Here is a 27321-nt window from a genome sequence, read left to right on the forward strand (position 1 = left end):
CAACAACTTCCTCCTAACATCCAGCCTAGACCTCCTCTGACACAACTTGAGACTGTGTCCCCTTGTTCTGTTGCTGGTTGTCTGGGAGAAGAGACCAACCCCCACCTGGCTACAGCCTCCTTTCAGGTAGTTGTAGACAGCAATGAGTTCACTCCCTGGGTCAACCCCAGCTCCCTCAGGCTCTCCTCACAGGGCTGTGTTCCAGGCCTCTCACCAGCCTTGTTGCCTTCCTCTGGACACATTCCAGCATCTCAACACCTGCATGTGCAGCTTCTATAGCTCCAATATTTTAAGATAGAAAAGTGGTTCCTTTTCTGCTGGTCCATTGTTTCAGCAGAGTTTTTGGCATCCATCCAGCACCAGGATGTAGTAGCAAAGAAAAACTCTAAATTTTAGTTCTGGCTTGTAGGGGTGCAACAAACATGACAAGGGGGAGACTGGACTACTGCCACTGAACAGGCTGTGTCTCTTCTGTAGTTTGCAAATAACTGATTAAATTGTGTATTTTCATATTATGAAGGTCAGGTGAACCAACATTGAATGCCAATATGTTTCTGTTCCTTATTTCATTGCTTTTGTTTTCTTATTTAAAAAATGTTATACAGTTGGGTTTAATTTGATGTTATAAGGAGAGGCACAGCTCATTTAAAGTGTTTTCTAATGAGTTACTCGAAGGGACACATTTCTTGACCCAATACCTCAATTTAGCATATTTCTTGAGACAAATTTTCAACCGAGGAATGGCAGAAGATGAAGACAGAGAGGTGCCAGCACAAAAGATTTCAGCTGAACACTTCACATTCCAGCACATTTCAGGGAGAAACTGCTAAAAGGAACTGGCTCTTCTAATGCAGTGACACCACAAGGACAGACTGAACTGATTTATCAACTTCTGTAGTGATAACATTTGCCCCAAGTCTTCTATAACCATAGATATCCTAGGAAATGGATTCTGGATGCAATATGCAATGCTAGCTGCCAATTACTGCTTCACAGACCAGCACCTAGCTGGTAGCAGCAAGTGGCAGAACTTCTTGGGATTTTGTCCTTCCAAAAGTACCCTTCTGCAGAGAAGACACCCAGGAACAGAGAGATGGTCAGGACAGGAGCCATTAGGCATAGAAGCACTCAGGCAGGGACAGATTCCTCTAAGCACATGGAAAGAACCAGAGAAGAGTAATCAGCTTACAAAAGTTGTTTATAGTTTTAACAGTTTGCACACTACTTGTAAAATTCCTTCATAAGATAACCACTTGGTCTTTCAAAGTAATAGAGTAACCTTTGAATCTCCTCAATTTTCCAGCTAACAGGTTGCATTTTATTTTTGGCTAGGAGCATCAACACCTTCCAGTTCCCTGAATGCTCTGTGATTCATATGCAACATGACCCTAGATGAAAAGTTACTACTTGTTTTCTTTTTCCATGCACCCTCTGCAAAAGTGGCCTAAAAAGGATCTCAACCAACTGAAAATCATAAGGGTCTCCTCCAAAATATACAGTGATGGCAAACTGAAAGAACATCTTTACAATGTCATAGTATTCCTACCCTTAAAGTGTTCCCTCTCCCCTTCCATAGTAGCCTAATCTATTCCTCCTCAGACTTAAGCTTAAGTACAGAATCTCTTTCTATGGGTTTGCTCTTTGCTTTTCTAACCACCATTATTTCACCTTTTAATTATTTATTTTTGTAACTTTTGTCTGAGATTTATAAACCTTCCTTATAGCTCTGCCTGGACTAGACTTCCACTTAGTGAAAAGTCTTTGGCTTGAACAATCTCTTAGCCCTTTTCATTTAGGCATGCTGATTTTCCCTGCTTCCCTTCTTGACCTTTGCAATAACATGTCTCCATGTCATCTCTGGTATGTTTAAGAAGCCTTTGTGAACCTTCCAATTTCATCACTTTAATTTTAGCCTTTCCTTTCCTTTCCTTTCCTTTCCTTTCCTTTCCTTTCCTTTCCTTTCCTTTCCTTTCCTTTCCTTTCCTTTCCTTTCCTTTCCTTTCCTTTCCTTTCCTTTCCTTTCCTTTCCTTTCCTTTCCTTTCCTTTCCTTTCCTTTCCTTTCCTTTCCTTTCCTTTCCTTTCCTTTCCTTTCCTTTCCTTTCCTTTCCTTTCCTTTCCTTTCCTTTCCTTTCCTTTCCTTTCCTTTCCTTTCCTTTCCTTTCCTTTCCTTTCCTTTCCTTTCCTTTCCTTTCCTTTCCTTTCCTTTCCTTTCCTTTCCTTTCCTTTCCTTTCCTTTCCTTTCCTTTCCTTTCCTTTCCTTTCCTTTCCCCCTCCCCTTTTATTTCCTTTCCTCTTTCCTTTCCCCTTTCCCCTTTCCTATCTCCTTTCCTTTCCCCTTTCCTTTCCCCACACTTCCTTCCTGCCCTTCCCTTTCCCCCTCTTTTCTTTCATCTTCTCTTCTCTTCTCTTCTCTTCTCTTCTCTTCTCTTCTCTTCTCTTCTCTTCTCTTCTCTTCTCTTCTCTTTTCTCTTCCTCTTCCTCTTCCTCTTCCTCTTCCTCTTCCTCTTCTCTCATATCTTTCTCTTCCTCTTCCTCTTCCTCTTCCTCTTCTCTTCTCTTCTCTTCTCTTCTCTTCTCTTCTCTTCTCTTCTCTTCTCTTCTCTTCTCTTCTCTTCTCTTCTCTTCTCTTCTCTTCTCCCTTCCCCCTTCCCTTCTCCTTTCTTCCCCCCTTTCTATTTCTTTAAGCCAAGATAAAGTAGGCTACCATTATGTATCTGTCCCAGCACACAGCAGCATCACAAATGCTTCCTTAAAAATTGCTAAACACTACAGCACGGCCAAAGAGTAGTTCTTTAAAGACATGTTATAAATGAAAACACTCTCTATAATAGAGGCTCTTTGCAACACAGCAGAACCACTCAACTTCTTCCTTCTAGCCATTCACTAATGAAAATATTAATATTTCTAATTTAGCAAAATAAATAAATAAAGGTGCAAGCTCTTGTTTCTGGCAATATTCTCATTCTTACTAAAGCACACTAAAGGAGTGCACAGAAATGCAGTGTGATGAATGTATTTTCAGGAAAACAGGGAAGAAGACAATGTATCTAATATGACAAGATGCCAAGATCTTTACATCCAACATCTGTGAAAACCTCTCTCTCCTCTTTCTGCTGAAGAAATAAGTTCTGCATTGCAGTGGCTCAACCCAAGGTACTGGAAACTTTGGGATTCAAGCAAGATGATCACATTGTCAAATAATTCTTAGATAAAAAACCCAATCTTGTGTATGGCTCCTAATCATAGAGTCCAATCTAACATTACTTAAGGAGGGCACTGTTTCTATTGCTCACCTCTCCAAAGTCTTCCCCAGGTGGCACTCCACATATCTGATCCTGGTATTTTTTGCTTGCAATTCTGGATACGTGCAACAGTTGTCTGGGAAATAATGCAAGGCCCCTTTACACGGGGTGAATTGGGTAAAGACTCAAAATAAGTGGTGCCAATCCTTTATCCATCTGGTTTATGACTGTTCCAGATGGAAGAAAGCTATTAGAACACCACTCTTAACTCCCAGCGAAGGCAGACTATAGTCTCCAAATTAATGATTTACCATATGAGCGACCTAAGCTTCAGTGGAAGGCCAAGAAAGTACTTGGCCCACTCAAAAATGTTCAGATTCATCTCAAAGAGGAAAAGACCAGATTAACAGTTCCCAGAGTCTTGTAGTGAAAGGAGCTAGGACAGCTTGACAATGCCTGATGAAAGCAGGGTGGAAGTCAGCCCTTCCACTCCTAGGCAAGTTAAGAATGCAGGTCTTCTGCCCACAAAGTATTTTAGGATGATCGTGCTCTCCTGTGGCAAAGTTTCCAACCCAGGGATGTAGGTGCAGCCTTTGACACGTGGTTTTGCTTAAAATGAGGAAAGCTACTAAAATTAATGAGATAACTTCAATGCTATTTCAATACTGAACCATAACTAAGTGCAACTAATGCGGACAAGCAGTGCAATCAAGAAGTGAGTGAGGCAGCAACTGGGGGGGGGGCTACCAGTGGGTCCCCAGGCTGTCGGGGCAGCAGAATAGCAGGGCAGGGCTAAGCACACAAAGGGGCTGGGTGAACAGGAGGAACCCAAAGCTTCGAGTGACACCTAAAGGCAGCTGAGATAATAGAGATCTTTGAAGAGGTCTTTGAAAGAAGAATGTGGAGCAGGGATAGCAGGGGGACAGGAAAGGCATCGTTGTGGATTTTTCTGTTCGTTAAGGGAAGTAGAATACAGCCCTGGCTCATTATGGAGGCAGGCAGCCTTGCCAGGCTGATACATCTCATCAGCCTATTAATAAAGCTCTGCTCGAATCTAGTTTCATCAGGCAAGCTATCGGAGTCTGTGCTTCCAACGTGTGGTACAGACACAGGGCTATGGAAAATCTCACCCTCCGGAGAGACCTGAGTGAGGCAGTCTTTTTCATTAATACCAAGTCTGCACAATGAATCAACAACAGATTCAATAAGGCCAGGAAGAGCAAAAATAGAGCTTCTGACCAAATAAAAGACATGTAATGAGATCAGAGTGAATTTAATGGGAACCTCTATTCCACTGAATAGACAAGGTCCCAGACATCCTCCTTCCTGGGTCTCAGGAGCTAAGCCAATAGACTTCAAGTTGCATCATTAAGTTCAAAATCAGACGAACTGTAATTGAAATAAAAGTCTTATTTTTGGCTTGTTGATCAAAATGGAGCTCAGATGTGCCTGAGGGCATGATTTTCATCAGGACCTCAATGCAATCCTTGATTTCCCAAGCACTGCACCTGCAATGAATCATGGGCTCAACTAGTAGCATATTAATACCCCGTTACCTGGTGTGCAGGTGGAAACAGAAAATGCAATATTTAAATGCTTTAAAAGCACCTGCCATTTATAATGAACACAATTCTTTCCAGGCACAAAATTGCATCTTGACACACATATGCCATTATTGAAAATCATGCCCGGTGATTTTGAAACAGTATATTCACGTTTGTGCCTGCATCCTGATAGCCTTTCATTTCCCCTCCCCTCCCCTCCAACAATTAGTCTTAAAGATCCTCATCCTCACTAAGGAAGTTAGCGAGGTAGAATGGATCACAGATCCATTAACCTTCTGGGAGAGCATCACAAAGCACATACCACCCGAGAGCCAAGCAGTGATCCTACGCTGTAAGTGGCAGTCAAAGACCACTAGCAAAATCCACTCAAACCAGCATGTGGTCCCTCCTTTAATATGTCATACAGCAGGTGATGGAGAACGCAGGGAAATGAGAAACCTTGTTCTCATGGGTGAAGGGACAGCCTTTCATCTGCCCACTGTTCCTCACACATGAGTAGGCAATAAATACAAATTAGCATCCATTGTCCTAACGTCTTGAAGCTTGGCCTCTAACTTAGTGTCACACACAGTTTCAGCAAATCCTGTGGGATACTCTGGTACCTAGGCAGAAGAGAAGATTAATTTGGGGGTCTGGTGATCTGGGGCAGACAAATGAAAGAAATAAATGGCTTCTTCGTTTCACTTGTTTCCTGCAGAAGAAAGCATCTGCATCAAAATGAGTTTAAACATAAGGGAATACATTTTCAATGTGTTGCACAGGGATTTAGCCACATGACTCCCATTGATGTTTATGGGAAATGAGTGGCTAAATCCCCATGTAATAGGTTGAAATTTTAGCCCAAGGAGACTGACTGTGGAGGAACTCGTCAAGGTCTTTGCTTACAAAAAATCTGAGCATATCAACCATTCTTAAATACCATCTCTCTTTACTGCTATATAATCAAAAGGACCACTTGAAAGGGACCAGTGGAATTATCTCTATTAAAAGGTTACTGGAAACCTTTAAACTGCTCTACTAGTGAGTACATGAACATGATCTGTGGGTGAAAGGGCATGTCAGAGGCTCACTTTTGTGTTGATCATGTCACTTTTTACAAGCTGATGCTCTCCTGCAAGACAAAAATAAGGGGTTATTGAATGATTTAATGCTTCAGACTTCAGCAATAAAAGGTTTCTACCAGCATGGACATCCTGCTATAAAATGCATCAAGAAGAGCTCCTAACCACAGTTAGTCTCAGTAGGTTGCAAGAAAATAAAAAAAAAGATGCTAAATCCCTTGGCTTTTCTCCTGCCTTAAGGAGGATGGAGATAAGCGTCAGATTAAAGTGAGGGAATCTCTTCTGTTTTCCAATTACACAGATAAAGGCCTACCACAAGCCAGGAAAAAATCAGTAGCCAAAATTTATGACCAAATTGGTTATGTGAATAACAGATTTGAGGTTTAACCAGGAAATACAAGACTAATTCTTTCCTTGACAGCTACTTCTTAGGGCAAATTAGAATCACAGAATCATAGAATCAACCAAGTTGGAAGAGATCTCCAAGATCATCCACTCCAACCTAGCAGCCAGCCCTGTCCAATCAACTAGACCATGGCACTAAGTGCCTCAGCCAGGCTTTTCTTCAACATCTCCAGGGATGGCGACATCACCACCACCCTGGGCAGTCCATTCCAATGCCAATCACTCTCTCTGGCAACAACTTCCTCCTAACATCCATCCTAGACCTCCCCTGGCACAACTTGAGACTGTGTCCCCTTGTTCTGTTGCTGGTTGCCTGGGAGAAGAGACCAACCCCCACCTGGCTACAACCTCCCTTTAGGTAGTTATAGACAGCAATGAGGTCAGCCCTGAGCTGCTTCTTCTCCAGGCTAAACAAATTAGCAAAAGAGTGGCCTATTTCTGACTAAAATACATAGCCAGGGTAATAGTGCTTCTGCAAGACCCACATTGCTTCTGCGAGACCCACATTGCTTCTGCAGGGATATCAATGAAATGCTGCAGCTATTTCTCCTCCCTTCCCCCCTGTCCCCTCTACCAGGAGGGTGTTATGGAGCTAGAATGGACAAAACTGAAATGTGTTAATAGGGCAGATTGTTAGATCACATTCTACCATCCTAATGTAGGTGTAAAGGAAGCCTAGTTCAAGTGTGGTGATTACAGAAAGGAGGTTCTTCACAGACGTGCAGCCAGCAAAAACATAGTTGCATTTTTGTCAGGTTCTTTTTAATATATATGGCTGCTGGAGAAGACACTCTCTGTAGAGATTAGTATTGATGATTATTACCCAGACTTGAGAAAAGGACTGGAAATTTTGATTATAGCAATTTTTTTTTCCCCAATTATAAACCATCAGTCAGTAACATTCCAGAGAGTTAGAGCAATGAACATCTATTTTTCTTTGGCCATCACAATGCAATTTCCAAAGGCAAACCACAGCCCTCTGTGTGTTTCAACTCTAAAATACTGTATATGCAAAAATTATTCTGGCAGACTCTTCTGAAATCACAGGCTTCTGGGATAAGCAAATGGGCACAGTTTTCTTCTAACTGTTTTTTTTGAACCCCATGTGTTGAGAGAAAACAACAGAATGGAAATTGCTCATCAAAATGTTAACTTGTGGCATGGCAGAGCCCCAAAGCAGGTGCGTGGCATGCCGTTCCCTTCACTGACGTGCCTACCACATGGCACCCAGTTCTGCCACCTCCATCCCTTTCTTTTGGAATCCCTTCTCCTGCAGACACTGAAATGTGGCTTGACACGGAGTCTAGCACAGAAGTGACATGACCTTTCAGAGGGCAGGCGGTTTGGGAAAACCTTCATTTGGGATAATCTGTTGCAGAATAATCCTTTGGATTATCTGTAGCAACCAGGGTTCTTCCAGCCCAAACATAACTGTGTTTCAGCTAATACTTTTGCTATTAGGAGCATATCTAGTCAGAAAAATAATATGATCTTGCTAATTCAAGCTAACAGCTAGGATGCTGAATGGTTAGGCTGGATGGGTGGGCAGAGGCCAATGGGATGAGATTTAACAAAGCCAAGTGCAGGGTCCTACACTTTGCTCACAACAACCCCAAGCAGTGCTACAAGCAGGGGCCAGAGTGGCTAGAGAGCAGCCAGGAAGAAAGGGACCTGGGGGTACTATCAGATAGTAGGCTGAATACGAGCCAGCAGTGTGTCCAGGTGGCCAAGAGAGCCAATGGCATCCTGGCCTGTAGCAAGAACAGTGTGGCCAGTAGGACAAGGGAGGTTATTCTTCCCCTGGACTCAACACTGGTCAGGCCACACCTTGAGTCCTGTGTCCAGTTCTGGGCTCCTCAATTCAAGAGAGATGTTGAGATACTGGAATGTGTGCAGAGAAGGGCAACAAAGCTGGTGAGGGGCCTGGAACACAGCCCTGTGAGGAGAGGCTGAGGGAGCTGGGGGATGCTTAGCCTAGAGAAGGGGAGGCTCAGAGGTGACCTCATTGTTGTCTACAACTACCTGAAGGGAGGCTGTAGCCAGGTGGGGTTGGTATCTTCTGCCAGCAACAGAACAAGGGGACACAGTCTCAAGTTCACAGTATCACAGTATCACCAAGGTTGGAAGAGACCTCACAGATCATCAAGTCCAACCCTTTACCACAGTGCCCAAGGCTAGACCATGGCACCAAGTGCCACATCCAACCTTGCCTTGAACTGCCCCAGGGACGGCGACTCCACCACCTCCCCGGGCAGCCCATTCCAGTGCCCAATGACTCTCTCAGTGAAGAACTTTCTCCTCACCTTGAGCCGAAATTTCCCCTGGCGCAGCCTGAGGCTGTGTCCTCTCGTTCTGGTGCTGGCCACCTGAGAGAAGAGAGCAACCTCCCCCTGGCCACAACCACCCTTCAGGTAGTTGTAGACAGCAATAAGGTCACCCCTGAGCCTCCTCTTCTCCAGGCTAAACAATCCCAGCTCCCTCAGCCTCTCAAGTTGTGCCAGAAGAGGTCTAGGCTGGATAGGAGGAAGTTGTTGCCAGAGAGAGTGATTGGCATTGGAATGGGCTGCCCAAGGAGGTGGTGGAGTTGCCATCCCTGGAGGTGTTCAAGCAAAGCCTGGCTGAGGCACTTAGTGCCATGATCTAGTTGACTGGATAGGGCTGGGGGATAGGTTGGCCTGGATGATCTTGGAGGTCTCTTCCAACCTGTTTGATTCTATGACTCTATGATTCTCTGCTGACCTATCGCAGATAGCTGCATTTTCCAAGTGAACAAACACTTGGACAGACAATACAGAATATAAATAAATAAAGGTTAAAGCATCACAGAGCACACTTGGTTTTTTTTGTTGTTTTTTTTTTTTTCATTCATTTTTACAACTGCTTAGGTTTAATTTGTGAAAATACTTTACACTGTACAAGTAAATGTGCTGAGATGAACTTTCTTAATGAAGGCTTCATCACCTTTGAATGTGTGCTAGTTTGAAGCTAGCTACAATGTTCTGGTGAGAAGAATTAGATTACAGGCTGTGAAAGGGAAACAGTGGTGATGTCTACTTCACTTATAGGCTTGCTGAGATGTGTAAGAAGAAGAATGTAAATATAGGTAACAGAGTTGCTCTCCATCTGGGCTTTGGGCTCCATCTCTCTCTAACCTAACCTGCCACCTGTGTGACTAAATCCACCTGCTTCCTAACCCTCATGGCTGACCCTCCTCTAATTCATTCTTGAGTCAGACATTGTGAAAAGCATCAGGAATGGTGAATTAGCTCTGGGTTTGTGTAGATCAGCCCCTCTGCTTGTACAGCTACTGTTTGTTAGGAAATACTTCTTCCCTGAAAGGGTTCTCAAACTTTGGAATGGTCTGCCCAGGGCAGTGCTGAAGTCACCAACCCCAGAGGTGTTCCACCATGTGTGGCCCTGGTTCTTAGGGACATGGCTTAGTGTTGAACCTTCAGTGCTGTGTTGAAGGTTGAACTGGTTGATCTTGAAGGTCTCTTCCAACCAGATATATTCTGTGAATGTATTGCTTCCACTTCTATACAAGAGTCCCATGACTTTACATTTTTTCCCCCAGCTAGACAGACAGTACAATAACCACTTGAAATGGGGAACTTAGAATCACAGAATGTCAGGGTCTGGAAGGGACCTCAAAAGATCATCTGGTCCAGCCCCCCTGCCAGAGCAGGATCACACTGGAACACATCCAGACATTTCTTGAATATCTCCAGAGAGGAAGACTCCACAACCTCCCTGGGCAGCCTGTCCCAGTGCTCTGTCACCCTCACAGTGAAAAAATTCTTCCTCAGGTTCACACAGAACCTCCTATGCCTCAACTGTCAAGGTTTTGGAACAGAAGGAAATTTCCCTGTGAAAAGGTAATGGCACAAAGCAAGTTTAAGAAAAATCTGATAATGCCTAGTGCGTTATCAGGCTGCAAGAAAACCTGTCAGCTATGCCAGCTCTCCTTCAGTGGTCCTGGTATATTTGCTGAATTCAAGCTTTCTCTTATAAACAGCAGTAGGAACAACTGCTGTTTCAGGGGACAAAGAAGAGTTGCCACATCAGAGCACACATTTGACACTTCTCCTGAATCTTCAAGAAAAAGAAGATTGGAGCAAAAAATCCTCACAGATTCTGTTTTCTTAAAGAAATGTGAACTCTCAACTACTTCAGCCACTGAGTTACAGCAGCTGCTGTTTACTCCTTTCACCCACAGAGTGAGAGCTGAAGAACAAAAGGCTGAGGACAGAATATTGCGAGCGAGCCAGCATCAGGCGAAGAACGGCACTGAACATAAACAGAGTAGAGATGAAGAGTGAAGTTGGTAGCACACCATGCAGCTATTTAGCACACTATAGGGCCGATAGAGCAGGCAACAGTCAGGTGAAGCATCCATTGATTGGACTGAACTGGAGAGTCTGACCGAACTTGTTGCACAAAGCATTCCCAGTAAGATACAATGCAGCAGTAACTGTCATTATCATGTTTACTACAGAGTTACTGTAGTGTACTGCTCAGGTGTGACACAGTATTCTGAGGTGAAAAAAGGGCAGTTCCTGCTATGTGGACAGCACTGGCAGGATTTTCTGGCTGGTCATTTTCCTGTGGCCATAGAGGTAAATAACCCACAGATGCAGTTTGATTTCAGTCATGGGACAGAAAAGAGAGAACCAAGTCTGCAGATAATCTGTTGCTCCACTGGCAGCCTCAGTCTTTCCTTTCTTCTCAGGATGGAATTTATTACCATAGTTCTGTACTCTGCCTTAATTCTTCATGGCTGAATTTGTGTCCAAATGCCTCTTTGCTGGCTGGTTAGACTAGGTGGGGGGTATTGCCCTAGAGGATCATGCTGTTTGAGGACAAGAAGCAGCTCTAAAAAATCATTATTTTTCTTTAACCCCCACCTCCTCATTACCGTTTTGGAGTGGTAAATGCAAGCTGCAGATAAGCAGCGAAAACAGAAGACACGGAGTCCCCATGACGAAATAAAAGCGATGTTTTCTGCCCCGTCTATTTGGAGCTGGCTAGCTGACATGCAAGAAATTGTACAACTGGAAAGCAAAAGTATTCTCAGGGAAAAAAAAAAAAAAGAAGAAGGAAAAAAAAAAGAAGTGATCTTTTAAAAGATTATTCACAGCCTGCATGGCACCCGAGAACCTAAGTCCCCAGGAGCTGTTAGGATACACGCTGTGTGGCTTTTGAGATGGATACCAACCTCATACTATCAGCTGGGCTGCATTAAAAGCTGCTTGATGCCCCACAGACTAACAGCATGACTTCTGGGGGTATGCAATGCAAATTAACCCACCCCTAAATTTGGTGGGCACGATATTCCCAATGCAAGTACCTCTCACATCCTCAGCATCGTCGAGGCAAAGCTCAAGAATCTTTTCTTCCCTATGACTATTTTAAGAGAAAGCTGTGCCCTTAGAGGATAGGATAGGGTGAAAATGCCTGAGTACTATTCAATAGTCTCCTGAATTTTTCCAGTGCTGCTCTTATTCAGGATTATGTTCTACTTTATTCTGTTGTACCAACAAACAAACAACAAATGTGAGCCCAAAGCATTTAGTCTAAATCCACTGGAGTTTTATTGCACTACTGCTTAAGTGGCAACAGACCTCAAATGCTCCTTCTCCTTTTCTGAAAGCAGAAGACCTTAGCACTTGAGCTCAGAAGCTTGACCATTAATTGTTTGTATTGCAGAGCCTACCACATACTTAAGTAGCTGAGCACAACAATAAACACAATAGCCAGTTCATTAAATCATTCTTTGACTTTCCAAAGCTTTGGGCTTAAGCCTCTTAAAACTGAAATCATTATGCTATTTTTTTTAAACAAATGAGCAAACATAACTCACACAAAACCGGGAAAGCACAACAGAGTCTTTGATGTATGCATCATCACTGTGATGTCTCACTGAGATTAAACTGTATGTCTAACACTGTTAAGAGGTTTCAGCAGCTCTTTCCAAGGAGACCCTGAAATCAGGAAGGGCTAAACAGTGCTGCTGTTGCTGTCACCTCTCCTGCAACAGCTTTCCTTGGCCTCTCACATCACAAAAGAGGCTATCAATAAACTTTCTAGAGTGATGTTTGCGGTCTTTCTTGTGTCTGTAAGATCCTGTCAAAACCTTGACTCCTTGATGCACCCTGCCAGGCTCTGAGGATGACTGGAGATGAGAAAAAGTGGAAGTCAGACTGGAAGTTTTATGCCTTGGGCAAGTTTGTTCTTTTAATCTCACTTGCTCATATCCCAACTTGGGATAAACAGAAAAGGAGCTAAACCATTCACAGCCTTGCAGGTATTAGGCAGGCATTATATGTAAGCCTGTTTAGCAGAGACTAAAATACCTTTATAAAATGTTGCTGTGATGAGCACACTGAATTATGCTGCCTTTTAAATAAAATCACCATCCTCACCCCTTCTTTTGCCATGCAGCTCTGGCTGCCTACAGCTCATTTCTCCTGTCTGTGCCAACATTGCAGCCGTGCTGCAAAAGAACTCTGCATCTCCTCCTTAAAACAATTCTGTACCTCTTCTCACATCATATGTCATGGGCAGAATCTCTGCCTTTCCCTTCCTGTAAATACCTTTAGTATGTGAATTCACACACTATTAGCAGGAGAATACATTCTAAGGAAAGCAAAAAAGATATGCAGAGCTGAGCCAAAGACTTGAAGGAAGAAATTGACATTTTAGGGTTTTTTTCCCCCCACTGCTCTTATTATCTGCTTTTTCTGTGATGGTTATGAAGTTTAGCATTATGGTCATGTTGGACTAAGCACTAGCTGCTGGTGGGTTTCAAATGTTCCATGATCCTGATGAGGTTAATAAGGACTGTCAGTGCCCAGCCTCCTTTCAGGAGTTGTCTCCTAGACTATAAGCAGTTTCAGGCTGAGGAGTGTTGCTTATGAGCTCATGAAGTGATATGTTCCACTTTGGGAATAACAAATAAACCAAATAACTGGTACATCCAACACCTTATCCTGTCAAACCATTAAATTGCCTTCCTGCAGGTTTTACCATTTCTTACAATTGCTGTGGATGTGAATTTTAAGACAAAGCTCACACGGATATGGAAGTTAGAGAATTGCTGCTTGGCAGAGGATTCCTATCCTGTGCAATATCAGCCTCTAGGGTAGTTATTCTTCAGAAGAGGAGGGTGGAGAAAAAAGGTGGAAGGGTGGCTGAGTAAGTAAGGTACCTCACCTTGAGCAAAAGGCTTGCAAACTACCTGCCTAGGACGGTTCTGGCTTCAGATCTAAGACTAGGGTCACCTTTCACTGCAGACAAAAAAGCACATATAGCTTTAAAAAGGAAAAAAAAAAAAAGTAGAAATAAATTTTTCAAAACCTCAAGAAAAAACAGAACAAAAAACCTCCCATAAATGAATTGAGAGTTAAAAACTACTAGAGAATACTCCCTGGGATTATCTGTACTATCAAGACAGGAAAACTTTGCAGATGCTACTGTCTCTCTAGAGGAATAAATGCTTGCATTTTAATATTCTCAGCAGCTGGTTCCTGTTGAATGCCATCAGGATGATTCAGCCACCCACCAGGAACACCAGTAGCAAGTGCACACACAGAGAAATCTGCAAAACTTTCTGCTCCCAATGCCAATGCTGGCAGTCTGATCTGTATTAGCTATTCTTCATCACTACCAGTAGCAGGTTTAACTTCACCCCAGGATGAAGAAAGAAAACAACTAGTCCCTAGTGCTGTTCTAATCAATCCAACTGTCTGCCTCCTATCAGTAATGCTTCCCACAATCCACATCCTTAGCATCTTACTCTGTGGCTACCTCATTCACCTTCAGCCTCACCACAAGTACCATACCTCTCCTGTGAGCTCCTCTCTTCAAAGTGATGGTTCAAGCAGTCTGATGTCCTTCCTCCTGCTGTGGTCAGTATCTGATGAAAGGGACATCACCTATAACACACTTGATTTCTACGCGAGACTCAAATGTGATAGGTTACTCCCTCGCTGTAGCCGATGATCCATTTACATCTGAAAACTACAACGTCTGCTCTCTCTCCCCATTTCTTAAAAATCTACCTCAGTTACATTCTCTCTGTGGTCTGTGGACCACTTCCAGGTGTTTTATGGAGGTGCATCTGCCTAGCAGCAATAATGAAGCATTTACTTTTCCTCAAGCGGCAATACTTCCTGACAGTTGTTGACTGGGTCAGATCACTCAAGATTTCCTCTAATCCTACTGGGAAAAAAATCTGTCTCTCTTTTGCCTGGCATTTCTTGGAAACAGAATAAACTACGATGCCAGTCTGCAGAAGCCTACCTGGAAAGGACAGAAACTGTAGAAGATAGAACTAAACAGCACAGCCACTCAGAGATACTGGAGGTTCCATAACTATAAATCCTTGTCGCAGGGAAAGAGTCTTTTCAGTTCTAATTCCTGTGATGACTGACAGCCAGAGAGTGAAAATAAGCAGCTCAAATGCAAAACGGTGGGAATGTAACAAAGCAGCTGCACCCATCTGGTCAATAATGCCCACTTCAGTTTTTCTTCCTCAGCGCTACTGCCATTTAATCCACCACAATACAAAAGGTGCTACAGATGGACAGCAACACAGTATCAACATATACTCTAAAGTTAGGAGGTTTAATTCCTTCATCACACAGCACCCTAATTTCCCCATTATGCAGTGTTTTGGAAAAGAAGCATGCCTTCCACATGGACAAAAACATTAGCTCAGAACAAGCCAGCAGCACTGGCTTTTCAATGTGACCCCAAATACTGGTCCCATACTTACAGCCAAATCCTCAAGTAATCTATCAAACAAATGAAGAGGAAAAAAAAAACAGGTTTATTACCTGTGCCAAGTTGTCCTAATGTGGAAAACAAGCCAAAATAGAGAAGTCAGAGATTGTGCACTGAGTAAGTGACAGAAACATTATGAACACAAGGGTTATCATGTCAGATCCCTGACGTACCCATATAGCTTGTGACACCTACTGCTGACTGCAGTGATATTCATCCTGATTAGAAGTGATACTATCATATTCCTTGCTTGCTTCTCAAAGAATATCTTCAAAAAGCTATGCCATTTACAGAATCCAGAGTGGTACCTACTATGATCTCACCTTAAATCAACAAAGTTATGGAGCTGCCACTTGCTCATTCTAATGAGCAAAACAGTTAAGTGCCATTCAGAGTCAGGCAGGAGTCTGCATGAATATGGAAAGAGAGGCAGGAGGGCAGCAGAAAGTGAGAGAATAATCTTTTTATACTGAATTAAAAATGGAAAAAAAAAATCATGACCATTTTAACTGTTTTCACAGTTTCCTGCTATTTCATCTCATATAAAAACAATTAAAATCCACAGATCTTAAGACCACCGAAAAACAAAGAGTTACTTTTAATTAAACAATAAAACCAGTGTTTTGCCCTTTTTTCCCCTCCCTTTTTTTTTCCTGCCTTGAGAAAAAAGGAATTGTAGGAAGGCAAAAGAGAACATTTTTTATTTCATTTGCTTTTCTTTCATTGCAATCAGTAATGAGGTTTTTCTGACCAATTCTTCCAGTAAGCTATCTCATTGGATGCGATGTGGCAACAAGGATCTGTTACCCATTGTGGTTTCAGAGCTGAGAATGGATTGGATTGTCTTCTCTGTTATTTTAGCCCCAAAGTATATTTTAAATAGCTTGAAAGAGAATGAAAATTTTTCTCATACCAGCGACAGGGAGAAATGGCTTCAGAAACTACTTTCATGTTTCCAACAGTTTTTGCCTTTTTATTTCTTCTGAGTAATTTCCCAACCACCACCACCACCCCTTTGCTTGCATGAATGCAAGGGGATAGCTTTGTCTGAAAGATGTTGGAATATGATGCCTGATGACCCATCCATCAACAAGAACACCCAGATGTGTGTTTCTAGTAAGCAGTGAGTGTCACGGAGTTTACTTCCACACATTTTGTTTAAATTGGAGACAAATCAGACATACAAAGCCAGTTTGGGCTACCTTTTTTTCTGCACCTCCTTAAAAGCTGGTCTGACTGGTAAAGACTTGCACCATTTCAGTGCTTGGCCTACAATGGCAACTTAGAAGTCTTTTATCTCACTCTATTTTCCCAGATTGGTTAGGACTAGGCACGTGTTTTGGAAAGAAAATCAACCTCCTTATTTTTTCTTTGTTAATAGAAACCAACCAGAGTTTTACCTTGGCACAAAGTTTTTAATCAAGGTTTAAGAGAACACTCACTTTAAAGTGCGAAGAACTGATTACAGTCACACTTGGTGTTCTCATAGCATCAGTGACAAGCATTATCAGAGCTATTTCACAAATAAAGCAAGACAAGAAAGAAATGACACAACATTTGAGGTGAAGATGCAAGAATTCTTCATACTGAACTGTGTGAAACCAAAGATAAAGGCAACCTTTCCACTTGAAGCTAATGATTTTGTAGTGTTTTATGTGCCGCATTTTCCCCATCTTAGCCTCCAGTTGCACCAGAGGATGTTTAGATTGGATATGAGAAGAAATATCTTTGCTGAAAAGGTTATCAAACACTGGAATAGGCTTCCTAGGGAGTTGAATCTCCATCCCAGGAGGTGTTTAAAGACACATATATGTGGTGCTGAGGGGTGTGGTTTAGAATCAGACTTGGTAGACAACGGCTGGACTCGAAGATCTTAAAGGTCTTTTCCAACCAAAACGATTGTATGATTCTATCTTTTCAGCTGGCCCTGAGACAGGAAAACCATCAGCTGATTTTAGAGTTGTTTGGAGTGATCTGCAGCCAGAGGGTTAAGTGACCAGTCCTAGCGGGCAGTGGGTGAGGAACATGTCCAAACTGCAATGACCCAGCCACCAAAGAGAAGTGCCATTCTGGAGAGGACTGAAGAGAAACAAATTGCAAAAACTAACAGTACACTTACCCTAAGAAGGTTTTACCCTCTTCTTTGTTCTTTTGTCGGTAGAAAAGAACCCAGCTATGTGTGTCAGAAGAGCTTTCTTTTGCCTAATTAGGCCTCCCTTTCGTTATGCCCTGAACATTGGAGATTTAATCCTGAGTACAGAGAGGCCTTGGGCAGAAAACCTGGCCAGTCTTTTTCAAAAAGCCTGAATGTGTTCAGACCTTTCAAAACTGTACCAGCCCCTCTGTAACTTTTAAGATTAAGCAGTACATTTTCAAAGCCATTATGAGCTAAGCCCACTGGCCTTCGGTGAGATAGGAAACTACTCACTGCTTCAGAAGCATAGCCCATAATACCCGAGGTGAATTACTCCTTCTTTTTGTTACATTCTTAACATAATCTGATATTTCCACATTTGTCCTGACCTTATTGACCACTGCAGCCTACATTTGTTTCTTTTTTCTGTCCTTTAATAGCTTTATGATGCTTTTCTTTCCACACTACTCTCTGTGTCTATTCTCAAGACCTTTTCTCTTATATTACCATCTCTTTCCCTCTTTATAACTGGATCTTCACCATTACTTACATATTTCTTCCATTTCTGCCCCATTTACTTGGGAAGAAAAAGAAACCTACTGCATACCATTTCTCTCCTCTGCTCAGCCATTTCTTCTGACACCAGTAATCACTCACACCTCACTTCAGTTTCTACTACTCACCTTCCCATATCTTCAAGCTGTATGCCCACTGTCAAAAATTCCCATCTACCAGCTAGACCATCAAAGTTTATTAATACTAAGCATAGGGAGAAGATTTCTGACAGCAGAGGGCTCCTTAATACATCAGACAAAGGCATAGCTGAAGTTAGTCAAATTCAGATTCAAAAGAAGTGACATGGACTTTAAAAGCTTCAGAATAATTGTCTTAAATATGTGGCCTTTCCCTTACTTAAAGACTTTAATATTACCTATCTTACTGAAAGATGTGTTCTAGCTAACCAGAAAATAGGAGCTTTAAGAAATTCAGTAGGCTTTATCATGTGAAGGAAATTAGACAGGACTATCAGAAGGGCCCTTGCTGCTTGACCATCTCTAAAGATGAACAGGTATCAGCATCCAATCTGGCTCTGACTCTGTTTGGCAGTCTCTCCTATTATTCTACCTGCTACTAGATGTATAGTCTGGGACAATTCCTTCCCTGTTTGCCTACAAGGATATTTCTCCCTGTCTGCAGGGACTACCCTTTCCCAAGCCCAGATTTTATGGTTGCCTTAAAAAGAGTGATTGAGAGGACCTAAATGAATGTATTCCCCTACTACCCATCTGCACTCAAAGAGAAAAACAAAGCAACTTCTACTTTACAAGAGTCTTTTCTCATTTTACAGGTCCAGTCTCTGCCCCAGCTTCTGCTTAGGGGTTTTCCAGACTGCTTCCAATGAAAACGACCTAGGACCTATTTCTCCTTGGCTCACTGAGGTCCCCAGAAGCATCCTGAAGAGCTCAGGATTAATAGATTTTCTTCTACTATACGTTTGAAGGACCTTAGCAGCCACAGTTAGACCCAAGACAGGTGAAGTTATCAATGACTCAATTTACATTAAATGACCACTTGGAAATTTTTCTTATTCATATCTATGAGACTATGCAGCCATGTCTTAACTAACTGACAGATAAAGACCCAAGCAGCATCGGATAGGTGGACTTTTTTCAACGTCTGTTTAAATTCAGTCTCAACTGTGGGTTTATGGCATCACAAAAATTTACTGAAAAAACACGAGTTAATATTTGTCCAGTTCTTTCACATGAGAAGCGCTGTTACTGTTGTCAAAAAGTCTACTGCGGGCTTTAAGTAGCTGTGAGAATGCAAAACAGTTTAAAATGTGAATAGCTTTCGTAACTAACAGCAAGTAGGCAATATAACAGATGGCAGTTCACGTGAAAGATAAACCACATCTTAATAACAATAACTTACATTCAGAGGGGTAGCGTTTCCTAGCAGTTAGAATCCTGCGATCCAGGATTCCCAGGCAATCCTCTGGGCTCTGCCACTACTTTGCTGTGTGAACTGAGAAAAAAAGCGCTCAAAAATGTCTGTGCCTCACTTTCCTCCTCTGCAGAATGGAGATAGTTCTCACAAATATCATCAGACCACTGAGGGGAAAAGGTCCAAGCTGTCAGGTTTTATTTATTATATGCATTTTGAGACAAATGCAGGTATGGAAGGGCAGTGTTTGCTGGTGCCAGCGTTTAGCCAGTGACCAAACTGCAACATGGTTGCTTTGCCCAACAGTGAGCTAACATAGCCATCCCCAGGATGAGAGGTAGCAGCTCCTTAACTGTGCTCTACACCCTTATGGTATGGTTCAGGCCAGTATGTGAACGCTGCCCTATGCAACTGACACTTCAGAGGGAATTCAAAGAGGCCAACTACAATCACCTTCAGTGAAATTTATCCAGGACATTATGCAATCCTTAACAGTAGTTTGAATCTCTATTTTATATCTGTGACAAAAGGGAGCACCTACAGCTCTCCAGGTTTCTGTCATCATTAGCTGGCACATTACTTCGTTTTGATCAGAAACAAGATTGCTTCTCACTTGCTGACTTTGCTTTGTGCAGCTCTACAGAGTTTCACAAAGGTCCTCCAAAGCAAGCACCAGAATAGTCTTACACTGTCTGACATGGGCATAATAAGAAATCAATGGGCTGAAAATAAATGTTCCCCTTTGCTTTCCACCATATATCAACTTTTCCCTTCCTCCCCCCCCCCCCCCCCCCGCCTTTATTTTCCTTCAGCATGAAGGATGGATTTAACTTTTACCTGTACAACTAGTAGAGACTACTTAGAGAAGGTCCATTATTGCCATGCTTTGCCAGACAGAGATTTTCCCCTGATTTTGGTGAAAATTTACTGAAAATAGAAGTTAGATAATTGGACTAGGAGGGGAAAAATGGTTACAGAAAGTAACATTCCTTGCAGGGTACACCCCTGTACTTCAGCAATGTGCTGGCAACGACATAACATAAAACTCAAAACCAACTTGCTGGTCTCATTAGTGTGGAAAGCTGCCTCAGATCAGCTCTGGTTTGCTCTCTCCAGCTGCATAGGTTTATGGTAGCACTGATAATTTTCTGTGTCCTAGGAAGGTTGTGGGGATATATTTCAACAAGCCAACAACAAAATAAAAAGGCTCACAAACAAAAATATATATGTATAAGAACAGCTGATCTCAGTGAAGAAGACTCTGGCATCTTCCTACACAGAGTTTTCACTGGTATTTCCTGATTCTCCAGCCAAAGAAATCATCACTAAACCCTTTTTTTTTTGCGGGGAGGAAAGAATAAAAATGATTTCTCACGCTAGATCTTTAAGCCTTATGGGATATCTAGCTGTGAAAAGCAGGTCAAAAAAGTTTTAGGAGCCCTACTCAGAGGACTGTCTAAAGAATATTCAATGCAGCTAACTTAACTGCTGTCCAGATGGTCAAAACTGAAAAGGCCATCGGAGCAAAAATCAAGTTTTGGAAAGTGCCATGAGAAATTTTACCCAGAGGATGTGGATTCTGCTTATGCCAGCTTCAGTGGAAACAGCATTACCCCAATTGATTGTTTTGAACATGTTATTTATTTACTTAATCTTACGTTCATACAAAGAAATGTCTGGAAAGTCCAGGTTGTTGTTTTCAAAAGTGATGAGCTCAAATCACAAAATCTGGATCTAGATGCCTAACACTGCCAGAAGTTCAGGAGAGTTTGGAGCGACAAGGCTGGCTCAGGCAAGTATTGAGCGTTTTCCCAGGATTTTTTGAAGGCCAATAGAAGGGTTTCAAAGAGGAGAGAGGCATGTGCAACATGGCAGAGTTACAAAAAAATAGCGCTTGGAATTTCCTGGGTTTGGTGAGATTAAAATTGTAACTCTAATTAGTTTAAGGAAATTAGCTCTTTATAATTTTCATTTTGTATTGAAGAAACACACACACGAAAAAGAAAGAGAATGGAAAAATTAATGGGTTTCAATAATTAGCTAATCAAAAAATGCTCCTGTCTTAGTGTGGCTACCCAACACACATTAAAAAACATGAAGAGAAGAGAATAGGAAAAAAAAAAAAAAGGAAAAGGAGAGGAAGAAGAAAGGAAGAAAGGAAGAAAGGAAGGAAAAAAGAAGGAAGGAAGGAAGGAAGGAAGGAAGAAGGAAGAAAAAAGAAAGAAAAAGGAAAGGAAAGGAAAGGAAAGGAAAGGAAAGGAAAGGAAAGGAAAGGAAAGGAAAGGAAAGGAAAGGAAAGGAAAGGAAAGGAAAGGAAAGGAAAGGAAAGGAAAGGAAAGGAAAGGAAAGGAAAGGAAAGGAAAGGAAAGGAAAGGAAAGGAAAGGAAAGGAAAGGAAAGGAAAGGAAAGGAAAGGAAAGGAAAGGAAAGGAAAGGAAAGGAAAGGAAAGGAAAGGAAAGGAAAGGAAAGGAAAGGAAAGGAAAGGAAAGGAAAGGAAAGGGAAAAGAAAAGAAAAAAGAAAAGAAGAGAAAAGAAGAGAAGAGAAGAGAAGAGAAGAGAAGAGAAGAGAAGAGAAGAGAAGAGAAGAGAAGAGAAGAGAAGAGAAGAGAAGAGAAGAGAAGAGAGAAAAGAAAAGAGAAAAGAAAAGAAAGGAAAAGAAAGGAAAGTGAAAAGAAAAGAAAAAAGAAGAGAAGAGAAGAGAAGAGAAGAGAAGAGAAGAGAAGAGAAGAGAAGAGAAGAGAAGAGAAAAGAAAAGAAAAGAAAAGAAAAGAAAAGAAAAGAAAAGAAAAGAAAAGAAAAGAAAAGAAAAGAAAAGAAAAGAAAAGAAAAGAAAAGAAAAGAAAAGAAAAGAAAAGAAAAGAAAAGAAAAGAGAAAAGAAAATAAAGCAAAGGAAAGAAAGGAAAGGAAAGGAAAGGAAAGGAAAGGAAAGGAAAGGAAAGGAAAGGAAAGGAAAGGAAAGGAAAGGAAAGGAAAGGAAAGGAAAGGAAAGGAAAGGAAAGGAAAGGAAAGGAAAGGAAAGGAAAGGAAAGGAAAGGAAAGGAAAGGAAAGGAAAGGAAAGGAAAGGAAAGGAAAGGAAAGGAAAGGAAAGGAAAGGAAAGGAAAGGAAAGGAGAAGAGAAGAGAAGAGAAGAGAAGAGAAGAGAAGAGAAGAGAAGAGAAGAGAAGAGAAGAGAAGAGAAGAGAAGAGAAGAGAAGAGAAGAGAAGAGAAAAGAAAAGAAAAGAAAAGAAAAGAAAAGAAAAGAAAAGAAAAGAAAAGAAAAGAAAAGAAAAGAAAAGAAAAGAAAAGAAAAGAAAAGAAAAGAAAAGAAAAGAAAAGAAAAGAAAAGAAAAGAAAAAAGAAAAGAAAAGAAAGGAAAAGAAAAGTAACTATGGCTTTCCTCATACTTTCCAAAGTAACATAAGCTTCACCTCTGAGCTTGGAACAACTACTTGACATTTCAGCTCAGCTCATTTTTTAGTGGTAAGCCACTGAAATCGGTGTTTAGGTTGAAATATCATCTCACCATAACATTAATATAGACATGGAATAAATACATGCATCCTGGCAAAAATAAACCAGAATTTGTTCCTCCTACTGGCCACATAACATTTAGATGACTTCGATGCACTAACAAAATTGTTAAATGAAAGGGAAACCTCTTCTGAGAGCAGACCTTTTCACCAAGTGCTGAACTGGGGATCTCTGACATCTGTAAGCAGCAGGACGACCTATTACGCTGTAGGAAAATGCATTTCTCTTGACAGTGGTGATCGAGTCTGAGGCCCCACAAGCCACACACTGGTACACTAAAGAGACATGTGTTAGACAAGCTGTTTTGTCCCTTGGCTATCACCCTCCCGAGCGCTGAATAGATCCGGATTGGGCTGGCTTAGAAAAAGAGTCAGATGAAAGCAATGAAGTTAAGCCAAGTCAAAACACAACTTTGGTGCAATTCCACCGAGCCCAAGTTATGCTAACAAAATTTAAGCAGCAACAAGCCTGGCCTTCTCTGTCCAGCCCAGAGCCACGTTCTCAGATATTTGCTGCAGCGCTTGGCTTTCAGCTTTCCACAGCTCTTTGCTACATTAATTTGATGAGGTAGCTAAATATGCATTTTTATTATTATATTGAGCTTATAATAACCTCAAAAGAGAATAATCTACTTTGCAGAGACAAAGTCAAAGAAGTTTGAGGAGAACAGTTTTTTTTTTTCTTTACATAAAGACAGCGAGAAACAATAGAGAAAAATGGCCAAAACCATGAGAGAATCCCTCTATCTCACAATTACATAGCTCTCAAACTTCAGGGTTACCATTGAGCTGTTTACTGATTGTCAAGTCAACTAAATTCACAGGCAGCTACCAGAAGGAGCTCACAAATACATACTCACAGCTAGGACTGCTCAGAGCAGCGGAGCGTGCATAGAGTAACAGGGAACACCACGTACTGTGCACGAACAGCATACGTTTTTTAGATGTTCATAGCACTGATTTCAGAACCAAATTTCTTCCAACAAATTTTGTCATTCCTTCCTCAGAACCATGAATGTCCCTAAGCACAAAAGGTTAAAGAAAAACTGGTTTCAAGTTGCTAGAGGAAGACAGAAAAGGAAAGAAGCCTCAAATCGTTGTCTCTGGTCTAAGAATCTCTTATTCCTCATTGAGATGACTGGCAAAAATAACATAGAAATAAATTGTTTGCTGTTGAGAGGGAATAAGAGATATTGGCAATTTTCTGAAGGAACTGGATGTGTGCAGAAATAAAGTTTCAAACTGCAGAACTCATGTCAATTCAGTTCCAGCATCTCTGCTACGGTCAGTATGCCCCGCATGCTCTAGAGGATGCTGTGCCGTGCAAGGACACATTCTGAGGTGTTCCGTTTCCAACTCTGATCCAAACACATTACCCTAAATCCTGATGTTCTGGCTCTGTTCTTCACGTTAACCCTTTCTCAGGAAAACCTGCACTGACTTCAGTGGGAAGGTGTCTTAGTTAGACGAGAAAGATGAAACACCACCACCTAGCAGGGAGAACTCGATGTGGCTCAATACACCTACAGTATGGCTGAAATACAGTTGCTTCTGGACTTGTAACAAAAACCCCTCTAGTCTGTATCTGCCTCACTTACAAGACTGCTTTTGTACACTGGCCTAAGTATACAACAGAGAGGAAATGCTAAAACTTACATATCTGCAGCTCTGCTAATAGGAATATCAGCACCAAATGCATATGAATCCCATGCAGAACCTATGCCTGTACTTTTCCCTGGAGCACGGCGATCAGCCCCCGCGCAGCCAGCTGCTGAACGGGGCAAGGTGCTGGAAGGACTGGCTGGCCAAAGCATCCACCTCTGACAGAAAGTGTCAGTGACTCCTTTGTGTCCCTACAGTGCAAACAGGACTTCGGCTTTGATGATCTTACCAAATTCATGAGAAAATGAGAAAAAGCCTTGCTTTCCACAAATACACAGCAGTAATCACAGAAGGAGCACAGTTGTGTAAAAAGCTCATTTTCTGGCTTGCTTGCCTAAGTATATTACAATACAGGTTGCACGAAACTGAAGTAAACAAACTAAACACCAAACACTTCAAATTCCTCCCCAAAGACCTAAATCCCTCCCCTCCAGATCCTCATGTTTTGGAATGTTTTTAAAGGATTCATCCTCCCTTTTCCCTTTAAAAACCAGTTCTTAACAATTGTCAAAATAAATCCGTAGTTCAAAACCTGAAATGAAAACATTGCCTAGGAAAGTATCAAAACAAAACATTACCTCTCTCTTCTAAAGACAGACCTTTTTCCTTGCAGCGATTTAATATGTTTGATAGCAATTCATTCTTTCTACTGATGTGACTTTGAATTTTCAGGAAAGAAAAAAAACAAGAAGTTTTGCAGTGGAGTTTAACCTAAATAATGTATTGCTAAAGCCAGCATGAATGGGAGAGGGAAAAAACCCAACAAAGCAATCTCCCTTAACTAAAATGTGATTTGGTATCAGAAATATTGCTGCCATAAGGCTACTTGGCTATACACCTCCAATTGCTAGCTGCTGTCTGGCTCCCTCCATCCTATTATTAGGCACCAGCATTCTGGTACAGGAAACTTTTATGGGTGGCGTACACAAGGCACATCCAATTTCTGCCCCGTACTTTATTCCTCCAGCACAACATCTCCTTTTCTTACAGACTTAACTTCCCCTCTTTGCTCACCTAAACGCAGAAAAGCCCAGCATAGCGATGGCTATCTGGCAGCTTTTCAAAGTCAGGGTGGAGAAAGGTGCCCAAATGAAATAAATAAACAGAGGAAAGTTGATGAAAGTGAAACGAACAGCACGGAGCGGCAGGAGCGGCAGCAGGCAGCTCTGAATTCCTCCTTAGGCTGACATAAGTGTATCTGAACTTCACTCACTCAGGCAGGATAGACAGAGGGACATACGTGAGCGGGTACACATTGAAAAGTGACAGAAAGGGTGAAGGAAGAGGTAAGAACAGAGAAACAAAACTGAGAGGTGTTATTTATTTTTACAACTCGACAATGAACTTCAATTTTGGCAGAGGATTAAAAACAACCCTGGGGAATTATTAAGGTTATTTTTTTCCCCCTTTTCTATAACGCTTCAACACAAAAAGAGATTACAAAAGGGATATGCTTGCACAGGCACACATAAAATGGGGGGGGGGGGACGGGACACAGAACTGGGGGGAAGGAAATGAAAGGAAAAGAAAACAAACAGCCTCCTAACAGGCCCATACTGCTAACGGGAGTCCAAATAAAGAGTCATATGATATCTGATAGTGCAGGACACGTCGCCAGGAGCTGGAGCGGATTGCCTGCAGGAAGAAAGAGCCAGTGTGTTACTGCTCAAAGAGCTTTTCTTTCCCCTTTCTAAAATTTTTTTTTTGGCCTTCTCTCTCTTTTCTCCTGTGTTGTGAATGTGCTACTCTCAGGTCAGGTCCATGGAGTCCTCAAAACACAGCTATCGTCTTTCTCCCTACTTCTGGAAGCAGTGACAGCCACTGGAAGATGCTTTCTGCTTGAGATTGAGGGGGACTAAATCTAGGCTTCAGGTCTGTTATGTCCTCCCACTTCTGTCACTATTAACCACAGGTGCAGATAGAAAATGCTCTCATGAATGCATGCTAGATTTAAAATTAAATAAAGAGAGGAGAAGAAAAAAGATTCAGGCAGAAAAAATATAAAGAGACTGCTTATCTTATGAAAACTTCAAAGGCCAAGTCCCATTTCTGTGCTCTTTTGTTTACTTTTCCTGTGTTGTTTTTTTGTTCATTTGGGGTCTTTTTCCTTTTTGGAGAGTGAAAGAGCAAGAGAGAAAAGTCACAGAAAACAGTCAGACCATGAAAAACACCAGGAGTTGGGAAAACTCTCTGGAGGAACAAGGAAAGCAAGGATTTGAAATATAAAAGCATTTGTAATTCGCCCAAAGTTCCCTTGTGTGTTATGTTTGCTAAGTGAACGGTCAGCTCTTTTTGGTGGACAATCTCTCTCCAACAAGCATTTCACATTAACCTGGGGAGCCCCCAAAGTACTTTTGGCTCGACACCGCTACTGCTGGCACCCATGGAAATGCAGACACCTGAGTTACCTACAGTGGAGGTACCTGAACTGAGATGAAGGCATCTGAGGCCAGGACAACACCACTACTCCCTACCTTCCCAACTTCTGCTGGGGTAGTTGTGTCCACCACAGCTCTGAAGAGAGAAAAGCCCTGGCTAACAGAGCTGGAAAGGTGCAAGCCACCAGTCTAGATCGTGGCATGAAAGCAAAACTCTGTTTTAACTGGCAGTTTCACTTGTGGATGGTTTCCCTTCACTTTTGCAAGGGACGGTCTGGGTCTTGCAGGACTTTTTGCCACTGTAGGGTAGCTGCATTCCTAAAGAAGCAGAGCCAGAGCCAAAGGATGGATTTTTTCCCCCCCTTCATATGAGGAGATGTAAATGAACTAATTCTTCACGTACACTTAGACGATACATAGATGTTGCTTAAAAACAGTCGCCAGAATGTGTATGTGATACCTATGTAGCTCTAACAGACAACCTCTTCTGAGGGAAGCCTGCAGCATGAATACAAAAATCAAGGTATTGTAGGAATAACGTCCTGCATCCAGAAACAATCACTGTAACTCTGTTATAATTTGATCTAGTTACGTATATGGTGTGCTTACGATTTTTAAGGAGGGAGATAA

The 27321-nt window shown here is 41.9% G+C and overlaps 1 long non-coding RNA gene across 2 annotated transcripts in view; it reads right to left on the bottom strand.

Annotated features, from left to right (window-relative positions):
- Window positions 1–5198: 5198 nt before the first annotated feature.
- LOC135175328 (uncharacterized) overlaps window positions 5199–27321 on the bottom strand; it is a 509262-nt gene continuing 487139 nt past the window's right edge. Inside the window, exons 8-10 of one of the 2 annotated variants that reach the window (XR_010302327.1) lie at window positions 14116–14189; window positions 5879–5919; window positions 5199–5410 (exon numbers count right to left, since the gene is read on the bottom strand). This is a non-coding gene — a long non-coding RNA (uncharacterized LOC135175328). The remainder of the gene's footprint in view (window positions 5411–5878; window positions 5920–14115; window positions 14190–27321) is intronic. The other variant, XR_010302328.1, reaches the window with a different exon arrangement.

Source organism: Pogoniulus pusillus, chromosome 5 (assembly GCF_015220805.1).
Source record: "Pogoniulus pusillus isolate bPogPus1 chromosome 5, bPogPus1.pri, whole genome shotgun sequence".
NCBI lineage: Eukaryota > Metazoa > Chordata > Aves > Piciformes > Lybiidae > Pogoniulus > Pogoniulus pusillus.